This window comes from Protopterus annectens, chromosome 2.part2 (assembly GCF_019279795.1).
Source record: "Protopterus annectens isolate FY-2018-M chromosome 2.part2, PAN1.0, whole genome shotgun sequence".
Lineage (NCBI taxonomy): Eukaryota > Metazoa > Chordata > Ceratodontiformes > Protopteridae > Protopterus > Protopterus annectens.
The window spans coordinates 1,030,387,448-1,030,400,267 of record NC_056730.1 but is presented as its reverse complement, the minus strand read 5'-3'; positions in this window follow the sequence as shown (position 1 = coordinate 1,030,400,267).

Genomic DNA, 12,820 nt, shown 5'->3' with positions numbered 1-12,820 from the left:
GAATGTGTAGGCTTGTGCAAATGTCAAAATACTGGCAAGCCATACCATTGGAGAGGCAACTGTAGGATAGCACATCTACTCTGCTGACTATAGGCATACAAGTTGACTGTATTAAGAACAGAACTCCTCCCTTTCTAAGTGCACAGACTACAGAACACAGTATGTTACACAGGCACCACAGCACAACTCTGACTTTTGTATGGCTGCAGGTCACTGTATAGTGGATGACATCAGCAGTGCATATTGGAAAGGAGAAGTTGGGAGGCCTTCCTGGAATGGATCTGTATGCAGGTGAAGGTATCAAAATAGTGTCAATTTATGGGATTTGGGGAAGTAACTGCAGGATACAGACTTACTTATTTGGCTAGACACATGCCTATACATAGACACACACAGTTGACTGCAGTGAGAATAGAACCCATACCTATCAAAGTACACAGACTACAGAACAGTACTTTATGCACATGCCACAGCACACATCTGCTTTACACAAGACTGCAGGTGAACGTATAGTAGATGACATTAGCATGCCACATGGGGGACAACAGATTGGGAGGCCTGCATAGGCACATAGGTTCATATGATGCCTGTAGCCTAACAGCACTAGAGTGTACAGATGCTTAGCTGTGTAAAAATACAAGTACCCTTATTGAGCGTAGTTTGATGTTTGAGTTTAGCAGAGCAAGGTTGGGAGCACCACCAACTGGCCCTGTCCATGATGGAGCACACAACATTATACATTGCATTTTGTAGTGTGGTTGATATATGTGTGGAAAATACTGAGCCTGCAGGGTTGTACTGCTTGGTGGAGGGGAACAACACATGGATGTATTGTAAAACTATGACATATAGTTAGATTTAAACATATGACATACAGGAGTGGCCTTAGGTCAACTGGTGCCCTTGCCAAAAGGGCTCCATGGCCCCCCCCCTCCACACCACCTGGTGCCCCTATCCTGGTCTACCTACACCAAATAAATATTGGAAAAGCACCCCTGCTAGAGTGGCACCCTAGGTGGGCACCTAGTTGGCCTATGCCTAAGGCTGGCTATGATGACATATAGTTAGACTGTGCCCTTTGTTTGCAATGTTTTCACATGTAGTTTTATGTCATACAAAGGAAATGAACAATAAACTCCAATAAGACAGCATCATATATTCAGTTCCATGGCACAGTGAGCAGCAGATTTATGCAATGGTTAACAAAGTGTACAAGCATGTGAGTTACACCTGTTTGAGCATATGTAAGCAGTGCACAAATGCGAGACACGTTGCAAATTTCTGACAAGCAGAATTCAACAGTGACAAGCAATTGCATGTATAGGCAGTTGTGTATGTGTTTTTCACAAAAGTTAAAGCCATGCTGGTCCAGATAGCAGCAATACATTTACAGGACTATACTACACAGTATACCCCCTGTCATACATTTGATGATAAATGTGATAATACATAAATTACTCCATCAGTAAATGTAATACCATATGGAATATGCTACATTCGAACCCAGGATCATGTGTATGGTAGTTCTTCACTTACACCTGTTTCCACAAGAATGTTGAGGAAACAGTTGTTTATGTTGTACTTCATTGCTATAAACTGCAATGTCACAGCAGTAAAACAAAGGTTGTACACTCTGTACTAGAACCCAGTGCCATCTGTACTCCAGTCTAAGTTTTCAGGATGGCCAAAGGCATTCCTTGAACGTATCTGGTTTCTATTTTTGGCTGTCTGCTTCCAAGGTGGTCCATCTTGCTTTGAGCAAACCAGATAAACACAGCCAAATCTGAAATTTATTTATTCCCTGCTTCCACTGTTTGTGCTATGTGGCGCATCATGCAAGAAGTGCAAATAAAAATGATAAGATTAAGAAAAAAACGTATTAATGGACACATATAAGTGAAATAAATGCCTGCTGTCACATGTTAAGGTACCTTTGTTACAAATCCACCATTTACTTGATTACTGGATATGCCATAATATTATTAAAGAACACATTCTAGGTTCAGGATTTACCTTGCAAATGTAGCAGTTGACACAATTTTATTTCTTGGAAAAAAATTCCTTGTCTATACTCCCATGATATTGAAGAATTCAGGAAAAACAGAATGGTTGCTACATGAATGCTTTATAGCTTGTTGAATAGTTCCACTGTACTGAAAATCACTGCTTGCTATAATTAGCACCTATGAACAACATCTGTTGCTTAACTGAATATATTAACTCTGTAAATGCTTATTAGTGTGCGATACGCACCTCCACGCTAGTGTGTGCACTGATGCTTAAGTAAGGTAAACACAGGTAATCTTGTTATTACCTTTCTCCGTTCATGTGATATGCAAACATGCGGCTCAAAATGTGAGAGCAAGGTTACAAACCCTGTACTAGAACCCAGTACCAAATATACTCTAGCCCTACATATATGCATGCTGCCACAAGAAATGTTATGTGACAGCATCAAGAAATCTTCCATTCATTCCTCCATTTCCCATGGTTGCACTAAGCAGCACATGTTGCAAGCAATGACAAACATTTTTAAACAATTACATAAAGTAGACAGAGATGACACATTTTAACAAACAATAAAGAGGATGAAACAGAACTTGTAAACTATGCACTGTTTACATGCACTTTCACACTTCATAGACCTACATGTACACCTCTGTCAGTGTAACCTGATACACACCCCTGATGTCACCATTCACTGTTGTCATCTATTGAAAACAAACACTGTGGAAGTGCCTATAAAAAGTGAATATCCCTACATGGTTATAGTTTTTTGGATTCAGCAGTTCTAATGAGTTTTGACCTCATTTGCATCTTCACCATGCTGAGAGACCTGAATCTACATGTATGCAGGGGAAACTGAAGGGGAGCCAAAAGTATTATATATCTGCACAGAGGAATACAGGTTTTGATAAAATGTGCCTGTATTCCATCAGATACACACTACATACATTTACATGACTGTATGACTAGCCAGTTTCATGGGGTTACACTTTTAGCTGTCCATATTAGTTACAAGTATATTCTTCATTTGGGCTGTAGAGCAAAGCTGCATTTATGTAATAACACTTAAAAAGGAATTGCTGCTATTGCTAATCTAAATTTATAGCATTCACCATATCGAATAATGTCATAATGTGTGTGGGGTTAAATGTTACAGTCAGTTCTGTACAAATCTAGGGACTTTTATTTGCTCTTGTTTCCATGTAGACTCCTTTCCATGGCTGTATTTGGCAAAGTTTCAGATACATGGGCAATATGAGCATGGAGTCTACACAGTAGCTTTACAGTGTGTTGAATCAATCCACTGTGTTGGTTTGCTTCATTAGCATACAGTTCAGCTACTTATGCTGTAATTTGCATGCCGTGGAAATTGCCATGTTTGCCCATAAATGCACACCATTGCACAGAGTTTACTGAATCTAAAAAAAATGTGAGGCCATGAGGGCATCGTGCCATGACATGCGCACAGTCAAAAGTCACCATGCAGGCTTTATTGAATCCCCCATTGACGTTTTACTTCAAGCTTGTAGAAGTTCCTTTTTTGAATGTATTGTATTTCATTCTAATTAATCTGATATTTAATTTCTGGACAAATTTGATATATGAATTGGTTATTTGATATGTTAATTTATATTTGTCAACAGACTGTACTTTCATTTCTTCTAGCTAATATTTAACAGTTTTATTAATTTTTCCTGCAATTATAGTATAGTCTATCTAGATTTGTTGTAATAATAATCAGCCTTGTTATTTATTCAATATTTAGCTAAACTTCAGTTCTAGAGTTGATACTTGGTTGTTACTCATCATGTGACTTGAAGATTAGGTGTTAAACTAATCACCCTATTAATATTTTAGATGTCATGCAGATTTTACTTCTGTAGTTTATATGTCGAAACAGGATTTGTGAGCCAGTCATATGGATAGAAGCATGTATCTGACCCTTACCTCACTGGGGAAGGGACACATGAAAACAAAACACAAGAGATACAAAGCTAGTCCTGAGAATTACTTCAGGTTGTAGTCTTGCGTAACCTCAACATTAACCAGTCTCCTTTATCCTGAGGTGTGTGAAGGCAGGTAAACCACCTGCAGAAGGAAGTTAAAAAGAAATGCTACTGTGTAAAAATTCAAGTTAGAGTGATGTTTATCAAATAATATGCTGAACTCTCAGTTGAAGTTAAAAAATCCTTTATTGTATAGATTTATTTAATTATTCATTCATTCATTCAATTTTGAAATGAAAATTGACCTATTGCAAGTCTTGGCTCAGATGTTGAGGGCTTTATTCAATTCAAGTAAACATTCATCTTATATATACTTGTTAACAATAGATTTCAATGTACTAGGTGTGGTGGTCTATCCTTGACCAGAAGCTCACCTATTTTGGATTGGTCATGTCATCTATCCCTTTATTTGTATATCAAGTAGTTCAGACTCATAAGGAGTGGACAGGTGTACAGTACATGGAAACAAATGTTGTGCCACTTGCAAAGGTTTATAAGGGTTAGTCACCATGTCTGGTACACAAGCTCACTGTTGATTGCTCAAAACTACCTGGCATGGAAATATAGAGATGGAGGGATTCACGAAGGCCTATCCAATAATTGTTACCATGTGCATGTCGCTGTGCAATAAGCACATAGGTGTGAAAAGTTTTAGATTCAGTAAACTCCACTTAGCAGCATGCAGTGGCACGCACTCACACACAAATATAGAAACTTTCTTGGCATGCAAATTACAGCATAAGCAACTGAATTTTTTACTAATGAACCAAATCAACATGGCGGAGCAATTTAACAACATCTAAAACAACCATGTAGACTCTGTGTTCATGTTGGCCGTGTATTCAGAAACGCTTCGAATACAGCCACAGAAAGTAGTCTACACAGAATCAAGAGCAACTAAAAGCTCTTAAATCTTGTACAGAACTGACCTCAAGATGTAACCCCACACATATTATGACCTAATTATATACTATGTCTGCTAGAATATCAGAGTTACAAATAAATAAATAAAAAATAATAATACATATTTAAATGCCATGACATAAATGCACGTTTCCTCTCTCACCCCCAAAAGAAAATGTAATTGTACATAATGCAGGCTGCTAAAATGCTTGAATGTAATTGTACACAATACAGGCTGCTAAATTGTTTGAACATCTTGAAACAGAGTATTATATTGTACTGTAAGCATATGTCATATGTAGCAGATATATGGGCAAAGTAATTGCATCCCTTGTGTTTACAACATTGTGCTTGCATTGAGTTTCTCCACTGACATAGCTACTAACCATGTAGATTCCAGCCTATCAGCTTAGTGAAGATGCAAATTAGGTAAAAACTCATTGGAATTGCTGAATCTCAAAAAAGAATAATCATGTAGGGATGTCCACTCTGTGCAAGCACTTCCTCTGTGATTTTGTTTTTAATGGATGTCAACAGTGAGTGATGATACCATGGGGGTGTTTCAGGTTACACTTTCATAATTGCACACATTGGTCTGAGGAAGGTGAAAGTGCATGTAAGCTATGCACAAATCACAGGTTGTGGGTCATCCTTGGGATTCTTTGTAAAATGTGTCTTCTCTGTCAATTTCAAATAATCTTTGTACATTTTTTATGTACTCATTTGCACAATGGTGCACATAGCGCACCCATGGGAAATGGAGGAATGAATGGCAGCTTTTGTTATGTTTGTCATGTAAACAATCTTGCGGCACCATGTGTATGTGTATGTGTAGGGCTAGAGTGCACATGCTCCTCAGTTCAAGTATAGGGTGGGCAAGCTTTCCTTTTTATACTCAGTGTTTATATGATATCACAGGAATGGAGGAAAGTAATTACAATTTTGCCATGCTAACTTTATTTATGCATAGCTGCACAGGGGTGCATGGGGGTATATGGAGGTGTGCCTAGCACACTGATGAGCAAGTAGCAGGTGTGTGTAATAGATGCTAATTACACTATATGCAGGTGAATTCCATTTTCATGAACCAATCCATCATGGTGCAGCTATTCAACATGCTATAAAGCATCCATGTAACCTCCATTCTTGTTTTTCATAAATACTTCAATAACATAGGAGTAGAGATAAGGAAATTTTAACTGACACAATGCTAGGGGCTGCTGCAGCTATACTACATCTGCAAGTGCTAGAAGCTAACGTCAGTGCTGATGGTGCTGATGACAATAGCCCTAGGCTGAGAAGGAGAAGACTGTTCTGCCCAGAGTAACTTATCAGATGCTACATGACCTGGAGATTGTAGAACACTACAGGCTGAACAAGGACACCTTACAAGAACTCTATGAACTCAGCCACCCTCAACTTATAGCCAGAACCAATTGAGTGGAACCATCCCAGTGGAAACTAAGGTATGTGTAGCCCTTAGAATATTAGCTAGAGGTACTTTTCAAAGACCAAATGGGGACATAATGGGTGTGTCACAGCCATCAGCATCCAGGATACTCCATCAATTCATAGATGCTATGATCATACATGCCAGTGAGCACATATGTTTTCCCTGTAGTTCTGAGGAGACGTCTAGCAGTATGCAACAGTTCTACCATGTAGTGCACTACCTTGAAGTACTGGGTGCCATAGATTACACTCATGTACACATCAAGGCACCACCTGGTGAGCAGGGTAGAATCTACATGAACCACAAAGGATACCATTCCATCAACTGCCAAGTCGTGTACAATGCCTAGGGAATAATCTTGAATGTGTGTGCTGAGAACCCTGGAAGTTATCATGACTCCCATATCTGGCACAGATCACAGCTGTATCAAATTTTTGTTAGGGGTGACATCCTAGAGGGGGATTTACTGGGTGATGCTGGCTATACACTGGAACCTTGAATGATGACACCCACCAGAAGTGCACACACACCCATGGAAGAACTCCATAATGAGGCACATGCTCAAATCAGGAACATCATAGAGCATGTGTTTGGGCTGCTGAAGTCACATTTCCAGTGCACAGAAACATCTGCTCGAGCCCTGCAGTATAATCCTGAGACATGTGCACAAGTCTTCACAGTGTGTGCTGTGCTACACAATGTAATCCTGAGCAATTAACTACAGCAGGATCAGCTAGGGGAAGGGCCACACATGCCCCCAACCAAAGCTTAGGTCACCACAGCCACAGTCAGAGGAGAGCTCAGAGGGGGAACCACCAGCTGCTGTGCCTGCAGGCAGACATAGGCATGCTCAGTGTGCCCTTGCTTTGGCTAAAGGACAATGTATAGCACATTCACTGACCACATAGGTGCCTAATACCTTTCCCCTACTCGCACACATAGTAAAATTGATGCCAGGCAACTCACACAAACTATAGCTCCCCATGTACTGGCTATGTACTGCTTGCATCAGACAGAGTCAGTCCTGAACTCAAAATGTGCACACTGCTGCATTTGCAAGGTAACTCCTGAATCTAGACTGCAGTTTTTCAATGATATTATGGCATATGCCTGTATTTAGTAGGTTTGAACAGAAATTAAGTAAATATGGCAGTGGATTTGTGCAAAACTTTCTTTAACATGTGACAGCAATGAGACCTTCAGTTTACTCATATGTATCCATTAGTAAGTACTAGGCTTCAGGTTTCAAAGATTTACACAGTTATACCTCTGAAGTATACTGATGCTTGCTATTTGGCCTTTTGTTTGCACCATACCTTTGTACTGGAAAATCTGTAAAGAGAGAAGTTAGACAGCACTGATACACATTACAATTTCTGACTTCACACCCCTTCCCAAGATCAAACAACAGGCAGGAAGCAGAACAAGGAGAGCAACAAGAGCATCATATCCTTGTTTGTGCCGCAGCAGTAACAACTTTGCTTACCCAGAAAAGAACAGGCTATGCTTGTCTGTGACATAACATTACATGAGCTCCCCCCAAAAGCAGTGCAGTCTTGCTTGTGCCATAACAGTAACTCAGCAATAGTCCCCCCAAAAAGAACAGTATATGGCTGTTTGTGCCATCCAACCTGGCCTTCACTTACTGGCAAATGCATATCATATAACTCCCAGTTAATATTCCAAAGACATGCATCTGGAGCATTTCTCCCCGGGCCTCTGCTGAAAACAGGCTCTGTGGAACCTAGTCAGACTTTCCCGGTCAACAAATGATAAATAAAAAAAATAAAAATAAATAAATAAATATCTGCACACATTTTAAGGCCAAGGATATTAAATGCCTTACACACTTGAATGCCTGACAGTACTGCTCAGATAACTGATGAAGTACGAAGAAACACAAACAAGTAAGACAAAGCTGTATGTTTGCAAGCAGAATCCTAACAGGTTGTGTGATCAGTAAGTGCACTACATCCAAATATAATAAAGAGGATTAAAAGTACAAGTCACAGCTGAAGATCTCATAGCAGTGTACACTCTGATGCATTTGTTTGGGTGAACAATGACTTCAGTTCTTTGATGCAAAACTGTCTGTGTAGCAAATAGGACTAAGGCATCAATGCTGTTTTCTGAATCTGTAGTGATGTGAGAGTTCAAATCTTGAACTATGTATAAATATAGAAATATCTAATGTGTAGTATCATTTTTTAGTATGTATGTCATATCTTGCTTTTGCTCAGTTCACGTATGTCTCTCTTTTTATTTGTTTTCCTACTTTTCGTTTTTTTATTCCATAGCTCTCACGACAAGCTCCATAGCACAAACAAATATCTGCAGGTTTGGCTGTGCTTATGTGACTTGTGTGAAGCATGGCATTGCTGAAACTGGACCACCTAGGAAGCAAACAGGCAGACATAGAAACTGGATACAGTCAATAAATGCTTTTCACCAGCACGAATACCCAATGTGGAGTACCTGTCACACATTAGCGACACAGCTTGCTTTTGCTCACTGCTTACCTGTGCACAAACAGCTGTATCTCACATGTGTGTACATTAAAACCATAGCACAATCTGCTGCCAAATGAGCAACTTTCAAATGTTTAGATATTTGTATAATTTCCTGATTTTTGCATCACATTTTTGCCTGGCTCCTCATAAAAAAGTTGGTCTTCTGGCAAATAATTTGAAAATACTTGAAGATAGAAGCCAGAAAACAATGACAGATATTTGAGTTTCAAAACTCCTTCCCTTCAAACAATTCACATTAATGCAAAACATGTTATTCTATCAATTCTATACATTTGCAAGAGCAGTATGTAAAACATTTCCCTATGTTTGGTCCATTTTCAACCCAATATGTATGCCTTTGTTCAGATTCCTTGCCATAAAAGGTTGAGAGGTATGGCGCAATGTGCTACGGAAATTTATATATGATACCATTTGATTTCAGTCTATGTGTTGACCACACAGCCACAAGCATCACAACCCTGGGGTCTCAGTTTATTTTTTTTCCACAAATATATCGATCACATAAAAAAGTGTAATTTATAAATTTATATGCTCCCTCATGGACAGTGCCAATTGGTGGTGCTCACAACCTTTCTCTGCTAAACTCAAACATCCAGATATGCTCAGTAAGGGTACTTGTGCTGTTATACAGCTAGGTTTCTAAGCAGCCCAGTGCTATTAGGCTACTAGCCTCACATGATGCTATGACTGTATGTGTCTATGCAGGCCTCCCAAGCTGTTGTTCATGACATGGCCTGCAGATGTTATCTACTATAAGTTCACCTGCACTTCTGTATAAGTCAGACTTATACCATGGCATGTGATATAAGTGCTGTGTTTTGTAGTCTGTCTACTTAGGTAGGCGTTCTAATCTCAGTGCATTCATCTGGGTGTGTGTGACTCTAGGCAGCAGAGTATAAGTGGTATCCTACAGTTACCTCTCCAATGGAATGGCTGGCCAGTTTTTTGACAGCTGCTCATTCCCTACACATCCGTTCCACAGCCTCTCAAGCTGTTGTCTGTCACAGGGCCTGCTGATGTCATCTACTATACGTCCATTTGCACTCCTGTATAAATCAGATTTGTGTTGTGGTGCATGTGTTAAGTACTGTGTTCTCTAGTCTGTCTGCTTAGATAGGTAGGGCTTTTATTCCCACTGCAGTCAACTGCATGAGTGAGCTGTAAATTGATATTACTGAGAACATTTTACACCAGCAGGTGAGACACATATCTTGTCCTCAACAGACACTGCTGATGTCATCAGCTATAAAGGGTTGTCAGACACGATGCAAGCCAGAGTTGTGTCATTATGCATGTTAAACATTCAGAGATCTGTAGTCTGAATACATAGGCAGGTAGGGGTTCTATTCTCATTGCAGACAAGTGTGTGTGTGTGCGTGTGTGTGTGTGTGTGTGTGTGTGTGTCTGTGCGAGTCAGCTGTAACTTGATATTACAGACAGCATTTTACACCAGCAGGTGGGACACTGTTATTCCCATATGCTCAACAGACAATGCTGATGTCATCGGCTATATCAGTGCATTGTATATGCATGTATCTCACTAGGGCATGATCAGTCAGTGGCCTGGATGTCGGACAGACATCACATCATGTGATACAAGATAGATTAAAGTGACACATGTTTTATTCTGTACACATATATCATGGCATGGTTTCTAGACTCTGTGTTAGCTTGATGAGAAAGCCCTGTGGGCCATTCTGGAGATGCAATTTTTAGGTGAGCTACATGCAACACAGAGCATGATACTGTACTGCTCTGATGAGATTATACTATAGTGCTGTCATGCAATCCAGAGATCTGAATGCGATGGCCTTACTTTAGATGTGCACCATATATTTGTACTGGATAATCATTAAAGAGAACAGTTAGGAAGTAATAAGACACATTGCAGCTGTTGACTTCACAACTCTTACAAGAGAATACACCATAAAGTAATGAAATGATGAAGCTATCCACTGTACAACTTGGCAAGGCAAATATAATTCACAGGTACAATCATCATTTAAACAACACAAATGTAGATATACTATGCTATAATGTAGCTAAGCACCCTGTGCATCAGACACAAAGCTTTAGTTTCCCTGAATCCAAAAGAGAGAAATCAGGATATGGCACAGTTATCATTACTTGCACAGGGTGTTGTGGGGGGGGGGCAGTAGATCTAGGCTGACAACAAAGGTCGTTGAGTGTGTGTGAGTAAGAATGGGGAAGCAGGCAGGCTGAACCATGTAACTGTTGTGTGTGTGTCTGTAGGGGTCCTCCGTGTGAAAGTGGTGTGTTTTAGTCTGCATAAACACAGCCAAGCTCAGTGGCTAGCTCTTCATCTTGGCATGTTGTACAGGTGTGAGCTGTGCAATGTAGAGCTGTAATTTCATCGTTGTTGCCCCTGACCACAAGACCTCGCTCTGTCAGGAGATGCACTGTCACCTCCATGCTCAAGGTCAGATGCAGTGCTATTACCTGAATGTGACTGTTGCCTGCTGGACATGCTCCCTTCAGGGGAATGCCCAGGACAATGGCCCCATGGCCTGCCATGTCTGGGTGTGGACTGCACACTTCCTGATGGTGCAGGGGAAGTTCTGTCACTACGGGCATGGCCATGTTGACTAGCAGTAGATGGCATGGCTGACCTACGCCCACATAGACAACATCCCCCTCCCAGCAGATGTGTCATCACAGACACTGCATGGTCCATGATATAAACCCCTCATTCCATCACAGACACTCCATGTTCCAACATGTCATTTAACCGATCCATTGAATTGGCTACATGGTAGAGGCAGTCATGGATGTCAGTCTGTGCCACATCTAAACATTTGTCTGGAACACCTTTCAGAATGTGCCTGTGCCTCCATGATGGCCCATAAATATCCATTGAGTGACACATGAAGAGATACCTGCACCAGGTGGCAAGGGACAGCAGGCCTCCCTCGAGCACCCCTATCAACCCTCCTGTGTGACACTCCACCAACACTTTGGCTATGGATAGATTCAACAGGCACTGAAACCTCTGCAGCCACACTCTCCTGATAAATGTCCTTGTCCTCAACCTATCCAATATCTCTGGCCTCAGTGGACTGAGTAGGCATAGGCCTACTAGCTGTGACAGGGGAAAATGAAGGTGGGGTCACACCCCACCCCCAATTGTGCCTCAGTTTGGCCACCATCATCAGTATCTGTTGAGCCACTAACATCAGGTGTCAGAGTGCCCACACTCCTGCTGTCATGCTCATCTGTGATAAAAATGATGAAACATGGGAATACATTAATGCAGTACTATGCTGCAATATATGCTAAAAAGTACACTGCTGTCACTATTACAGACAGTACAGCAATACATACAACAGGCCTGAGAGGGCACATTATGAGATATCTTGAAATTCATCTATAGCACTGACATAAATATATTAGACTTACTATCTGCAGGAGGCCTGCATCTCTGTATTTTGATGGTCCTGAAATAAGTAAAGCAAAAGGTAAACATCATCACATTTAACAGTAAAACGGGGGTAATACATTTACACCTTTATATCTGCACTACCTCAAATGTCAACAAGAATGTGGCTGACAACTTTAAATTAAGCTTCTAACTGTAGCAATCCTAAATCCACCCACCCAACAAACAACTGACATAGACATATACATTATTGAAGGTAGTGCACTTTGCCACACTATTCTAATTATCATCTAACAAAACATACTTGGAAGCTCCTTTGGGGATGCACTATGCCACATTATTCTAATTATCATCTAACAAAGCATACTTGGAACTCTTCTTGGGATGCAGGAGTTGCACCCAGATCCAGAACACACAGTGCCATGGATTGTTGGGAGCTGTCCTGGGTGGTAATGTTCACCAGGAGTTCCTCAGTGACAGTGAGGGTGGTTCTGCAGCAGGGCCTCTGACTGTGACTTGACAA